General features: G+C 36.7%; 1 protein-coding gene across 1 annotated transcript in view; it reads right to left on the bottom strand.

Moving 5' to 3' along the window:
* Themis (thymocyte selection associated) overlaps positions 1–12,560 on the bottom strand; it is a 201,515-nt gene that overhangs the window by 52,831 nt on the left and 136,124 nt on the right. The window lies entirely within an intron of this gene.

Here is a 12,560-nt window from a genome sequence, read left to right as displayed (position 1 = left end):
CTCACTTTAAGAATTAAGAATGTCAGAATCTAAAGTTTGTGAATTTCCTTCCAACACTAGCCAGCTTAACTTTCTAAAATTCCTCACGCAAAAGTATAACATGCCAGCAAATCCTCATTTGTACAACTATGCAAGGACAAGAGAACAAAGCTGCTGTCAGTTAAAAACAGTAGCACAGAAACAGTTTGTTAACTGGAAGATAAATGCCAGAAACACAGCTCTAAAATGGTTGACAAATTCCACTGTAACTCTAAATTATACCACAAGGTTATTTCTCATCAACTTCATTTTTGCGGCAGCATGAACGATGGAAGCTATTCTGTGACAATCTCCGACATGATGTCTCCATGACCAAATTCAACTTTATCCAAGATGGCTGTTTGCCAGGAGCCTCTACTGGCTACTTTTGACAAGATGATAATAAAAATAAAGAGGCCAGAATGATCAGTATACAAAACATTTCAGAAAAATTACTAGCAGTTTTAGAGGAAGTTGTGACTTCTTCTTTTCAAATCCTCTGTCAATCAACTACAGAGTCTGGTGCCTTTTGTTAATTAATTATTTATTAATGTGACAGTTGCTGTATTTAGCTGAAAGGGGAAAAACTAGAACGATAGTATATTGCATAGCATTTTAATATGCTAGTCAAAAAGTGAGTTACGAGAGGGCATCTCTTTGCTTAGGTTTTCTGAGAGTAAGTATCATCATGTTGAACTCCAAAATGCATCGCTTTGCAATCCATTTACTTATATATCCCAATAAAAAGGGCTACTGCAATTAATCTTGATTTTTTTTTTTTTTGGTTGGGAGAGGTAAGCCTATAGCGTGTCATAACTTTTCATAACAGACACTTTTTTTTTCCATTAGGACATTTCTGTCAGTTTGTGATTATTCTGTGGTAAAAGCAATGAAAACCCAGCACCACAATAAAAAAAATCATCTTATTTTAAAAAGAAAAGCAGGGAAATAAAAATATCTGTATTTCAAGCCAAAGTAGCATTCTTTCATTCCATAAAAAAATTTCCCAGTAAAACTTTCTGTGATATTCTAAGAGAAGTATCTATTTTGCATATAGGTATAAAATGGTTTGAAAAAATAAAGATTATTTTTTATTCTTTTTAAAGGGAAAGTGCATTTAGGAAGGAATGAAGGGATTGTCATGTGAGAGCATTGAGGAAAGTTTGGTCATCAATGAAACCCTGTGATTAAATTATTTTTAATCTTTAATATGAATTATATAATATTTTCTAGTTTACCAAATTCTTTCATTTAAACTCCACAGTTTGAGCATCAAAAATAAGATTTCTATTGCTTCTTTGTTTGTTTGTGTGCTTTTTGTTTTCCTTGGTATTTTTTGTTTTGCTTTGTTTTTTGAGACAGGGTCTCTTTGTGTAGCTTTAGAATCCCCCTGTAGCCAGGCTGGCCTGGAACTCACAGTGATCCAACTGCCTCTGCCTCTAAATTCTAGGATTATAGTAGTGCGCCACCAAAGGCAGTTACTTTTTTAAACCAACAAGAAGTGGTGGTTCCTCCAGACAGATGTTTCTGAGCAACACTGGGTTTTTGTATAATAAATTAAATTATTATTAAAAGTGATTTCAAAACAAAAACAAGTGTTTGTCCTAGGGAAGACTAATGAATCATGAGACTCAAAATGTATTTACAAATGCTTAGGCCATATAGCTAGGCTCTTCTCTGACTAGCTCATAACTTAAAGTAACCCATTAATACTAATTTACATTCTGCCACGTCCTGGTTACCTCTGCTAAGGTGCCATGTGTCTGTCCTCCCCATATCTTCCTGAGTCTCCCACATCATGCTGTATCCCAGAATTATTTCTGCCTACTGGATACCCACCTTCTATTCTACCCTATCCTGTAGACAACAGGTTTTGTTTTTTTTGTTGTTGTTTTTTTTTTTTTTTTTTTTATTGACAAGTGCTGCAGCCATACAATACACAAGGTATTCTCTTTTTAAAAAAGAGAATATTGGCAAGTGGCTATGGGAAAATATACAGGAACTGGGTTTGGTCCCGATTGATTCCTTAAATTTTGTCTTATGTGATCTTGGCACAGTGATGCACACCTATAATCCAAGCACTCAGGGAGGCAGAGGCAGGAGAATGTCTGTGAGTTTGAGGCCAGCCTGGTCTACAAAGTGAATCCAGGACAGCCAAGGCTACACAGAGAAACCCTTGAAAAACCGAAAACCAATAAATAAATAAAGTTTTTCATTTAAGTCAAAAATGAATCTCCTTCCTAAGATTTTCTCCACTGTTTCTAGTAATGGAACATGATATCTTATTTAACTCTTCTATTGCCATGGCTTAAACCATGCACACCCTTTCTTTTCGCATTGAAGGGACCCCCTCTGTGTGTGGGCATACACTTACCATCAGTGTGCATATCAAGTTGGGTTTGCTCCCACATCTTTCTTGGATTCACCTCCTTGTCAGGTTCTAAAGGAATAGCACTGGAGATCATTCTTTTCGGGAATGTACCCATTAGGAGAAGCTAAGTGTCCCCCGGTCTCTGGAGAACTCACACAACACTCTTGTCTTGAGACAATCCTCCACCGTTTTGACAGGTATAAAGTGAAATCACCTTCCAAGTCTGTGTCTTTTCTAGAGGGACATGACTTCCTAGCGTCTCACTAATTTGGAGGTATGAAACACTGAAAGGGTAAAGTGGTTTTGAAGGTATGCAGTCACAAGAGTCTTGTGATTAATATGATGAGACTGCAACAGCATTTTTCTAACAACCTTCCAGGTAATTGTGATGTCAAAGGTACTGTGAGTTGGTTATACATCTGCAAACAATTGCCTTTGTCCACTGCTTATCTGTTGTAAATGCTCCCTAAAATAGATACTTGGTAATAGACATCTTTCATCCAACGCAGTCCCTATGGAAAAGCATGAATGCTGGCTTCATCCAATACAACAGCATTCATTGGCAATGGGCGTGTCTCCTAGAGTCTTCCCAATGCTCCTCTAGCTTGCCATTAGCTTTTGGTATATGTTTTTTCTTTTACATTTAAGAAATTGTTTATGGGACCACTTTTATGAAAAATTGGGGCTGCCTCCAACTACAGCAGGGGTTTATTTTTCATTTTGTTCTAATATCTTTATTTGTAAAGGCCACCACCAAATAAACTTAAAAAAAAAAAAAATGTGAATTGCAAAGCTTCATGTCAACTCCAAGAACCTCATAAGTCTAATTCAGTTACAGGATGCTCTTGTATGCTAACAGGATACCTACTGGGGCTTTCAAGAACTCTCAAAGTCAAGAATACTGTTAAAATTTACACTCTCTTCCTCAAAAATCCAGCAAGGCAAATGGGAAAAATGTAAGTGGTCTCTTTTGGCTGTCAACAGACTCAAGACTAAATTCACATATAAAGTTATGTTAGGGATACAAATTACAACTTTCTTATAATTTTTTGTTATTCAACAACTTTACATATTAGTTATTTTCTGGGAAAACATTTTATGATGCAACAAAGATTTCATCATACAATGGGTTGTTGTCTTTTTTAAGGGACATAAAGAGTGAGTAATAAAGGTTCGAATTTGGGATGGTTTGTCAAATATGAAAATGGATGTCGATACTGATCTCTCGTTGACCTGGCTTGAGGCCTGAGGGGTTTGACTACAGTGAACAAGTGATTGCATGTTATTGAACTTGAAGATCATTTCTAAAATATGAAGAGAACTTTGTAATTCCAAATGTAAAGAACTTTTCAGTTTATGCAGAGGAAATGGAAAAGCACCATGTATATCTGTATGCTAAGTTACTAACACAAACCCAGAGAAACCTATTCTTAAATAAATTCGCATTGCTACTCAATCCAGGACTAAGCTTCATCAAGTGACTAAAGGCAGTGTAGAGCCATAGAGATTAAAAATTTAGCTACTCAAAGTCAGATCATCAGTACTGTATTTAAAATCAACTTAATTTTTTTTCTGGCATCTTGATATGAGAATTCCAACAAATTTTTATCATTCTATAGGCCCATATGTTTCTTCCCTCTCTCTTCTAATTACTGCCTATATGTTTATGGTTCCCACAAGAAATATCCAGAAGAATTTTATCATGTCATGTACCTTTTAACTTGTTTTTTTTTTCAATATAGTAACTAACAGTGCTTTATAAATCTAAAATGAATCATGAATTATTAGGTAACATTTATATATCTTTGTTTTTAAAACACTCATTTTAATAATAAGTTTAAAATAGATTGTTATTGAACATGGGGTAAACATCTTTGCTACTTTATCTCAAATACTAAGCAACTTATTTCCAATAAGTAAGTGTGTAAAATAAGGTGAACACGTCTGATATAATAACTAAAACTTTTGGCTTATGTGGTGATTTGAGTGAGAACGACCCTTTTAGGCTCACATGTCAGAGTACTTGGCCTCCAGTCAGTAGAACTATTTGGGAATGATTAGAGGGTGTGGCCTTGTTGGAGGAAGTGTGCAATTGGGGGGTAGGCTTTGGCGTTTCAAAACTGTCTCTTTCTGCCTAATGCTTGAAGGCCAAGATGCGAGCTCTTATCTGTTCCTGTCACCATGCCTTTGTCCTCCATCACAGATTCTAACCCTCTGAAGCTACCATTCCAAGTAAACGCTTTCTTTCATGAGTTGTCTTGATCATGGTGTTTTTTTTTTTTCACTGCAATAGCAATGTAAGATAGCTTGAGATTTTTCCCAGAGGTTCATAAATATATTTCCATTCTTCTTAGAACGTTTGTCTGGAAAACAGCACATAGAGACACACAAATGCACATGCTCTTCTGTTCTCTAGTTGAGATATTTAATGATGTTTCTATCCACACAGATTATACTTTCTTCATTTAATGGAAGAAGTGTATTTTCAGAGTGAAACCAATGTTAACTAACATTATTTGTATTCCAGAGCTTCATCCCCCATCGCCTCTAACTTATTTAAATGTCGTGCTGCATTCCCTGATTCCTTAGAGACTCTTGCCTCTGTCAACCCAGCAAGCTGTTTCCCCTGACTTCAAAGTGTAAATTTTTTTTGCTTTATCATCAGTTTGGTAGTCTAAAGGAAGCTTTGGCTTACCTGAAAATAAACCATATTTTGCAAAGAAAACAATAGAATAGAGATGTTAATCAATGTCTCCTTTTAAAATATGTATTTCCTTTCAAAAAGACTGGGAAGGTTTCTTTTATGAAAGAATAAAGGCAGAATAAAAATGATGCCTTCAAAGAGTATTAGTTATATTTTCAAATTCAAGTTGATTAAAGGATTACACAATTAGCTGAATTATTTATATATTTGTATGATTACTCAGATCAGGAACCTAACAGTTCCAAAAACATTAGAATGCTTTCAAACAGAAGTTTCCAGATTTCTCATTGTGTCTGCAGTTACCTGATGATTAGTGCTAAAGTTTTGGTCCTGTTGCTTCTCTTTCTACTGGAAGGTTTACCCTTTTGCCAGCCCAAGACTTAGCTCCTAGAGAATATCATCAGAGTTCCTTGCTTAACGGGTGGTGAACTGAAGAATCTTCCAGTTTGAAATAGAATAAAGCTGTGCTCTGTTTGAAATGTAAATGTCCAGGGTTTCTGACACACCACCAGAAAATAATATGAATTCCAATTCACTTTGCAAACTTCTGTGGCTAAGTTGCTTTCTAACTTCTAGTTGAGTTGCACCTCAACAGGAAAATGAAAACTATAATCATACTTTAGGTATTTGTTTATTTCTTTTTTATTTTGGTGTATTTTATTTTTTAATTAATTTATTTTTTATTGATTACAGTTTATTCACTTTGTTTCCCAGCTGTAGCCCCCTCTCTCATTCCCTCCCAATGCTACCCTCTCTTCTCTCTTCTCCTCCCATGCCCCTCCTCAAGTCCACTGATAGGGGAGGTCCTCCTCCCCTTCCATCTGACCCTAGCCTCATCAGGCCTGGCTGCATTGTCTTCCTCTGTGGCCTGGCAAGGCTGCTCCCCCCTCAGGGGGAGGTGATCAAAGAGCCAGCCACTGAGTTCATGTCAGAGATAGTCCCTGTTCCCCTTACTAGGAAAGCCACTTGGAGACTGAGCTGCCATGGGCTACATCTGTGCAGGGGTTCTGGGTTATCTCCATGCATGGCCTGGTTGGAGTGCCCCAGTGGCTCAATCAGTTAGTGTGTGATACTTCTAGAACAGCTGCTTTATTTCTTAACGTGATACATCAAAGGAGAATTTTAATAAGGAACAAAATATACAAAATGCATGTAAATAAAACATGTACTTTTAAGGATTCCACAGAATTGGCCAAATTACTTGAGTTATTGTTTCTCTATTTTCATTATAGTAAATGGAGGAGGAAATTTTTAAACTCCTATGGTTTATTCATTATGAATAAATAAAAATTAATGCCAAAACGAGGGTCTGTCACTTGCCTAGCTGTGTCTGAAATACTGTAGTATAGCACCTTCTTTGCATCCCTTTATAAACTTGCTAGATAGATCTAGAATAGCTAGCTTCAGAAGTGAGGAAGACTCGCAGTGGTGGCTGAACATGCTAGCAGCCAATCGTTTCCCCGCTCAGGCGTTGCCCTCTGCTGCCAATCATGGTCATTACACAGAGTTAGGGAGGCTGTTCTCTGCTCCGTTAAAAAAAGAACATTGGAAATTACCTTTAAATTTCATACCAGTCACTAGGCGCACATCACATGCTGAAATTGTGTAAGTAATTACTTACAATTTTCTTAAGCATCACTTGAGAGAATGGACTTCTTTTAAGTTACACTATGAATGTTTCCCTTATTTTCTTTCTTTTTTTTTTTTTTTTTTTTTGCTTTTCCACAATAAAAAAAATTTATATACAGATAGTCCTTACTTCAATATTCTCTCTCCTCCTTCCATGGGTTAATGGCAAATAACACTGTGTGTGTGTATGTGTGTGTATGTGTGTGTGTGTGTGTGATGTGTGTGTGTGAGGCATCATGTACTTGTATATGATCATATTGAAGTGTGTAGTTTTGTTCTGTGGTTTTTAATAAGTGAAAAAAACAACGTATATTTGCTTCACAATTTATTTTCACTGAATAAGTTGTCTTGAGCACTATTTTAAAACATGCTCACACTTGTATTAGTATTTAAACACTTCATAGTCTAACCTTCCCTGGCTTATCTAATTTTTCTCCCATCAATAGACACCTGGATTACTTTCATATGACCAGTATTTGAAGTTTTCCAAAAATGATTTTTATGAATGTATATTAAATGGTTTCTGTAACACAAATAATTATTCAGTGGGACCGGGGGGCCCAAATGCACACGTGAAAAGTGTTCAAGAATCTGTGTCTTCACACTCTTGGTGCTTAGCCTCACCTTTATTTTCATTTTGTGCCCAGTGAATTCATACTTATTGTTTTAATATTGCATGTTCTTGAGTTTCCTTGAGATTAAGCGGTATTTCACATATATATTCACACTCTGTAAGGTTTCTGTTGCTTGTGTTTTTTTTGCCAACATACAAGGGGGAGATAGGCTCATGAACCCGTTTTGCAAAGATCGCTTTCTTCTGCTTAATAAGGCTCTTTAAGGAAATGTTCTTCTAGCTAAGACCATGTCTTCTTTAACTTTGTTTCACTGTTTAGTAACCAAGCCCTTGAGGTCAGCCTCTGGAAAACCTTGGCTGTACAGCTTGGGTTGTGTACAGCCAGATTCACTCATGCGTTCTTGTCATGTCATTTTGAAGCTTTTCTTCTCTGCAGCCAGCATGCTTGGTTGACAGACTTTTAATTCGTACAGCACTTCCTTGAAAACAGCCATCCTATCTCTCAAGTCCCAGTCACTAATTGTACACAATCTCAGAGAAGTCTAAAACCATAATAATGTCTTCTGAACGGTAGAGATCCGATCCCTTTGTTTATGTGGGTCACTAAAAGCAGGGGGTGGCTCTGCTCCGTCTAGAAGGAATTCTTATTCTACAAGCAGTATAAGTCTGTTAGCATCCTCCTGGTTTCAGCAGTCATGATGTACTTGGGGGAAAAAAAACCACTTGAAATTAAGTTAAATCAATATGATACCACTGAGTAAGTTCCAGAATTCAATGTCTGTTTGTATATAAAGATGTACTAATTCCAACTATTGAAAGCCTCTACGTAACTCTGCATTATTCGCAGGGTTAAAATATAACTAAGAAATTAGGGATAATTTTGAGATTTTGCAGTCAAAGAAAAAGAACTTCAGCCCGGGCTATGCTTTCTTGGGAAATAAGACAAATAATGTTGATTTTTAATAACAGTTTCACACGAGGAAGGCAGTGTGATGGTGTCAAGACCTGCAGTCAAACTTTTAGAGGATTGCCTTAGTTTTCTGATCATCAGACATATTACTGATATACCACCAGCTGCCAAGTTATAATACTTGACTCTTCCAAACAAAGGATATATGTTTTCAGAGTGTGTTGAACCTTTTTATCTCATTTTTGCCATTAAAATTGGAACACTGTTAAAAATATTCAGGGATTTTAAAAATATTTATTTAAAAAATATCTGTCTTTCTATGACTGATAAGTTCCTACAATTCTCAACTTCTGCTTTAAGATTTTTAAAATATCTTTTCATAACAACAGGCAGAATATGAGTATTTTCATCACAGGCATGACATCTGGCATCTCTTTGCCTGCCAAGATCTATAAACAGCTTAAAGTATCACTTTGTTAAAAAAAAAATCTACCTTATTAAAAAAAACCCTAAAGCATAATTAATACAGCAATGACTCTGTGTGACTCTAATATTGATGGCCATATCATTATATGCTATAGAAAAATATTTAAGGTCTACTGAAGTTTAGAGTGAGATTCTCACAATTAGCACATGTGTTCATTTTTAATCTACATCATTCTGTGTTCTGATACAGGCAGTGACTCAAATAGCTCAGTGATCTGTTGCTGAGTAACAAATAACCCCAAGATCCACTGGCTTTGAGCAGTGTTTATTTGCATCACTTCCAAGCAGGGGCTCAGCCCCACGGCAGTATGCGTCTGTCTCCTTCAGTCTGTTTGATGCTTCCAAAATGAATTGGGAATGGTTTGTTTGATAAGAAGAGTGGGTATTTGTCAAATTCCAAATATCACTTGGGCTTTCTAAATTATATGCTTTATCAATGAGTGCATTTTCACTTCGAGGTCCTAATGAAATGACCAGGACAGCTAAAAGTTTAGTTTTCTCTGAAGGAGTGACTAGTTTCCCATCACAGGTTCCACCAGAAAAAGTTCTTTGTGATCTCATTGCCGAGATCATAGCGATGCTGAGCTACCCACTATTACTGAGGTTGGAATCTGAAATATGCCGAACATTTCCGGGTGGTTTTTCTAGAGTTTTAGCAATCTAAATATAATAACTTCAATGCATCCTCAAAGCCAGAAGTGTTAGTAAACTAATGAGATAAAAAAGAATGTACATATGTATGTATGTATGTATGTATGTGTGTGTGTCTCAATCACATGTGTGTCTCAATCACATGTGTGTGTGTATGTGTAAAAGCCTGTACTCAGAATAGAAAACCACTCAAAAAAAAAATGAAAGAAAGGGCTCTGACCATCTTCTTTACAGTACAACGTAAATGATAATGGGACTAAAGTAGACTTACAAAGGGGGAAAAACCCTTTCATTGTTTATTTTTATTATATTTTTATTATTAATTTATTTTTTACTAATTACAATTTATTCACTTTGTATACCAGCTGTAGCCTCCTCCCTGTCCCCTCCCAATCTCACCCTCCCTCCCTCTTCTGCTCCCTATCCCCCCTTCCCTAGTCCACTGATAGGGGAGATCCTCCTCCCCCTTTCATCTGACCCCAGCCTATCAGGTCTTATCAAGACTGGCTGCATTGTCTTCCTCTGTGGCCTGGTAAGGCTGCTCCCCATTGAGGAGGAGGTGATCAAACAGCCAGTCACTGAGTTCACCTCAGAGACAGCCCCTGTTCCCATTACTAGGGAACCCACTTGGAGACTGAGCTGCCATGGGTTATATCTGTGCCCATGTTGTAGGTTATCTTCGTGCATGGTACTTGGTTGGAGTATGAGTCTCTGGAAAGACCCCTGTGTTCAAATTTTTTGGTTTGTTGCTCTCTTGTAGAGCTCCTGTCCCTGTCCCCTTTAGGTCTTTCTACCTCCTCTTTCTTTCATAAGATTCCCTGCACTCTGCCCAAATTTTGGCTGTCTCAGCATCTGTTTTGATACCCTGTAGGGTAGAGTCTTTCAGAGGCCCTCTGTGGTAGGCTCCTGCTCCCTATTTTCTCCCTCTTCTGATGTCCATCCCGTTTGCCTTTCTGAGTGAGGACTGATCATCTTACCCAGGGTCCTCCTTGCTTAGCTTCTTTAGGTGTATAGATTTTAGAATGTTAATCCTATGTTATATGGCTAATATCCACTTATAAGTAAGTGTAAACTATGTGTTTCTTTCTGCTTCTGGGATACCTCATTCAGGATGATCTTTTCTAGTTCCCACCACTTGCCTGCAAATTTCATGATTTCTTTGTTTTTAATTGCTGAGTGTCCCATTGTGTAAATGTACCACAATTTCTGTATCCATTCCTCAGTTGAGGGACATCTGGGTTGTGTCCAGATTCTGGCTATTATGAATAAAGCTGCTACTAACATGGCTGAGCAAATATCCTTGCATATACTTGAGCATATTTTGGAAAAATGACTAGGAGTGGTATAGCTAGATCTTATCTGAGAAAGCGCCTGATTGATTTCCAAACTGGTTGTACAAGTTTACATTCCCACCAGCAGTGGAGGAGGGTTCCCCTTTATCCACATCCTCTCCAGTTATGTAATGTCACTAGAGTTCTTGATCTTAGCCATTCTGATGGGTGTAAGGTAAAATCTCATGGTCATTTTGATTTGCATTTCCCTGATGACTAAGGACATTGAACATTTGTTTAAGTGTTTCTCTGCCTTTCAATATTCCTCTATAGAGAATTCTCTGTTTAGCCCTGTACCCCATTTTTAATTGGATTACTTGATTTGTTGCTTTTTAACTTCTTTATATGTTCTGGATATTAGTCCTCTGTCAGATATAGGGTTGGTGAAGATCTTTTCCCAATACAACTGTAGGCGGTTGTATTGTTCTGACAACAGTGCCCTTTGCTTTACAGAAGCTTTTCAGTTCCATGAAGTCCCATTTATTCATTGTTGATCCACCTGGACTTTAGTTTTGTGCAGAGTGATAAAATGAAACTATTTGCATTTTTTTTTGCATGTAGACATCCAGCTTGAGATCAGTGATGGAGATAACTCCAAAGATCTGTTGTTATTGAATGCAGCAGATGTTGGATCCTATTTTAGCAAACATTCTGTTAGTCTTTATCTTTTTTTTTTTATTGGAAGATTGAGTCATTGGTGTTGATAGATAATAGTGATCAGTGAATATTAGTTCCATTTATTGTGGAGTCGGTGGTGTTACTGTGTTTCTATGCTTGTTGTCTTTTAATATTTTGTGTGACATTATCTACAACCTACATTTTCTTGGGTGTAGTTGATTTCATTAGATAAGAGTTCTAGAATCTGTAGGGCTGGGTTGCTGTGTTGATATTGTTTAAGTTTAGTTTTGTCATGGAATATTTTGTTTTCTCCATCTATGTTGACTGAAAGCTTTGCTAGGTATAGTAGTCTGGGTTGGCATCTGTTGTCTCTTAGAGTCTGCATGACATCTGCCCAGGCCCTTCTGGCTTTCATAGTTTTTGTTGAGAAGTCTGTTGTGATTCTGATAGTCTACCTTTATATGTTATTTAACCTTTTGCCCTTGCTGTCTTTAGTATTTTTTTCTTTGTTCTGTAAATTAGTGTTTTAACTATTACATGACTTGAGGAGGTTTTTTTTTTTTTTTTTGTTTTGTTTTGTTTTGTTTTGTTTTTCCTGATTAGTCTTTTGGTGTTTTGTAGGACTCTTGTATGTTAATGGACATCTTTCTTTAAGTTAGGAAAATTTTCTTCTATGATTTTCTTGAAAATATTTTCTGGGCTTTGGAGCCTTGAATCTTCTTCTAATCTTCGTCTATTCCTATTATTTTTAAATTTTGTCTTTTCATGGTGTCCTTGATTTCTTGGTTATTTATGTTTGGGACTTTTCTGATATTACTTTTTCTTTGAGAGATGTATCAATTTCTGCAACTGTATCTTCAGCGCCTGAGATTCTCTCTTCCATCTCTTGTATTCTGTAGGTGATATTTACCTTTGTGGTTCCTGATGTTTTCTCCAACTTGTCCAGCTCCAGGGTTTTCTTTGTTTGTGTTTTCTTTATTGATTCTAATTCTGTTTTCATGTCTTGCACCATTTCCTTCATCTGTTTGAATGTGGGTTCTTTTTTTTTCATGATGACCTCTATTTTATGTTTGTTTGTTTGTTTGTTTGTTTCCTCTCTCTATGTCGCTACTCTGCTTCTACATGTGCCTCTATTTGTTTGGCTGTATTTGCCTGTATTTCTTTAAGAGCTCTGCTCATTTCCTCCTTTTGTGCCTTTAATAACTGGATAAGCATAGATTTGAGGTCATTTTCCTGTGTTTCGATGAATTAGCATATCCATTGATTTT

The sequence above is a fragment of the Meriones unguiculatus genome, chromosome 20 (genome assembly GCF_030254825.1).
Source record: "Meriones unguiculatus strain TT.TT164.6M chromosome 20, Bangor_MerUng_6.1, whole genome shotgun sequence".
NCBI classification, from domain to species: domain Eukaryota; kingdom Metazoa; phylum Chordata; class Mammalia; order Rodentia; family Muridae; genus Meriones; species Meriones unguiculatus.
This window is presented reverse-complemented; position numbering and strand designations above follow the sequence as displayed.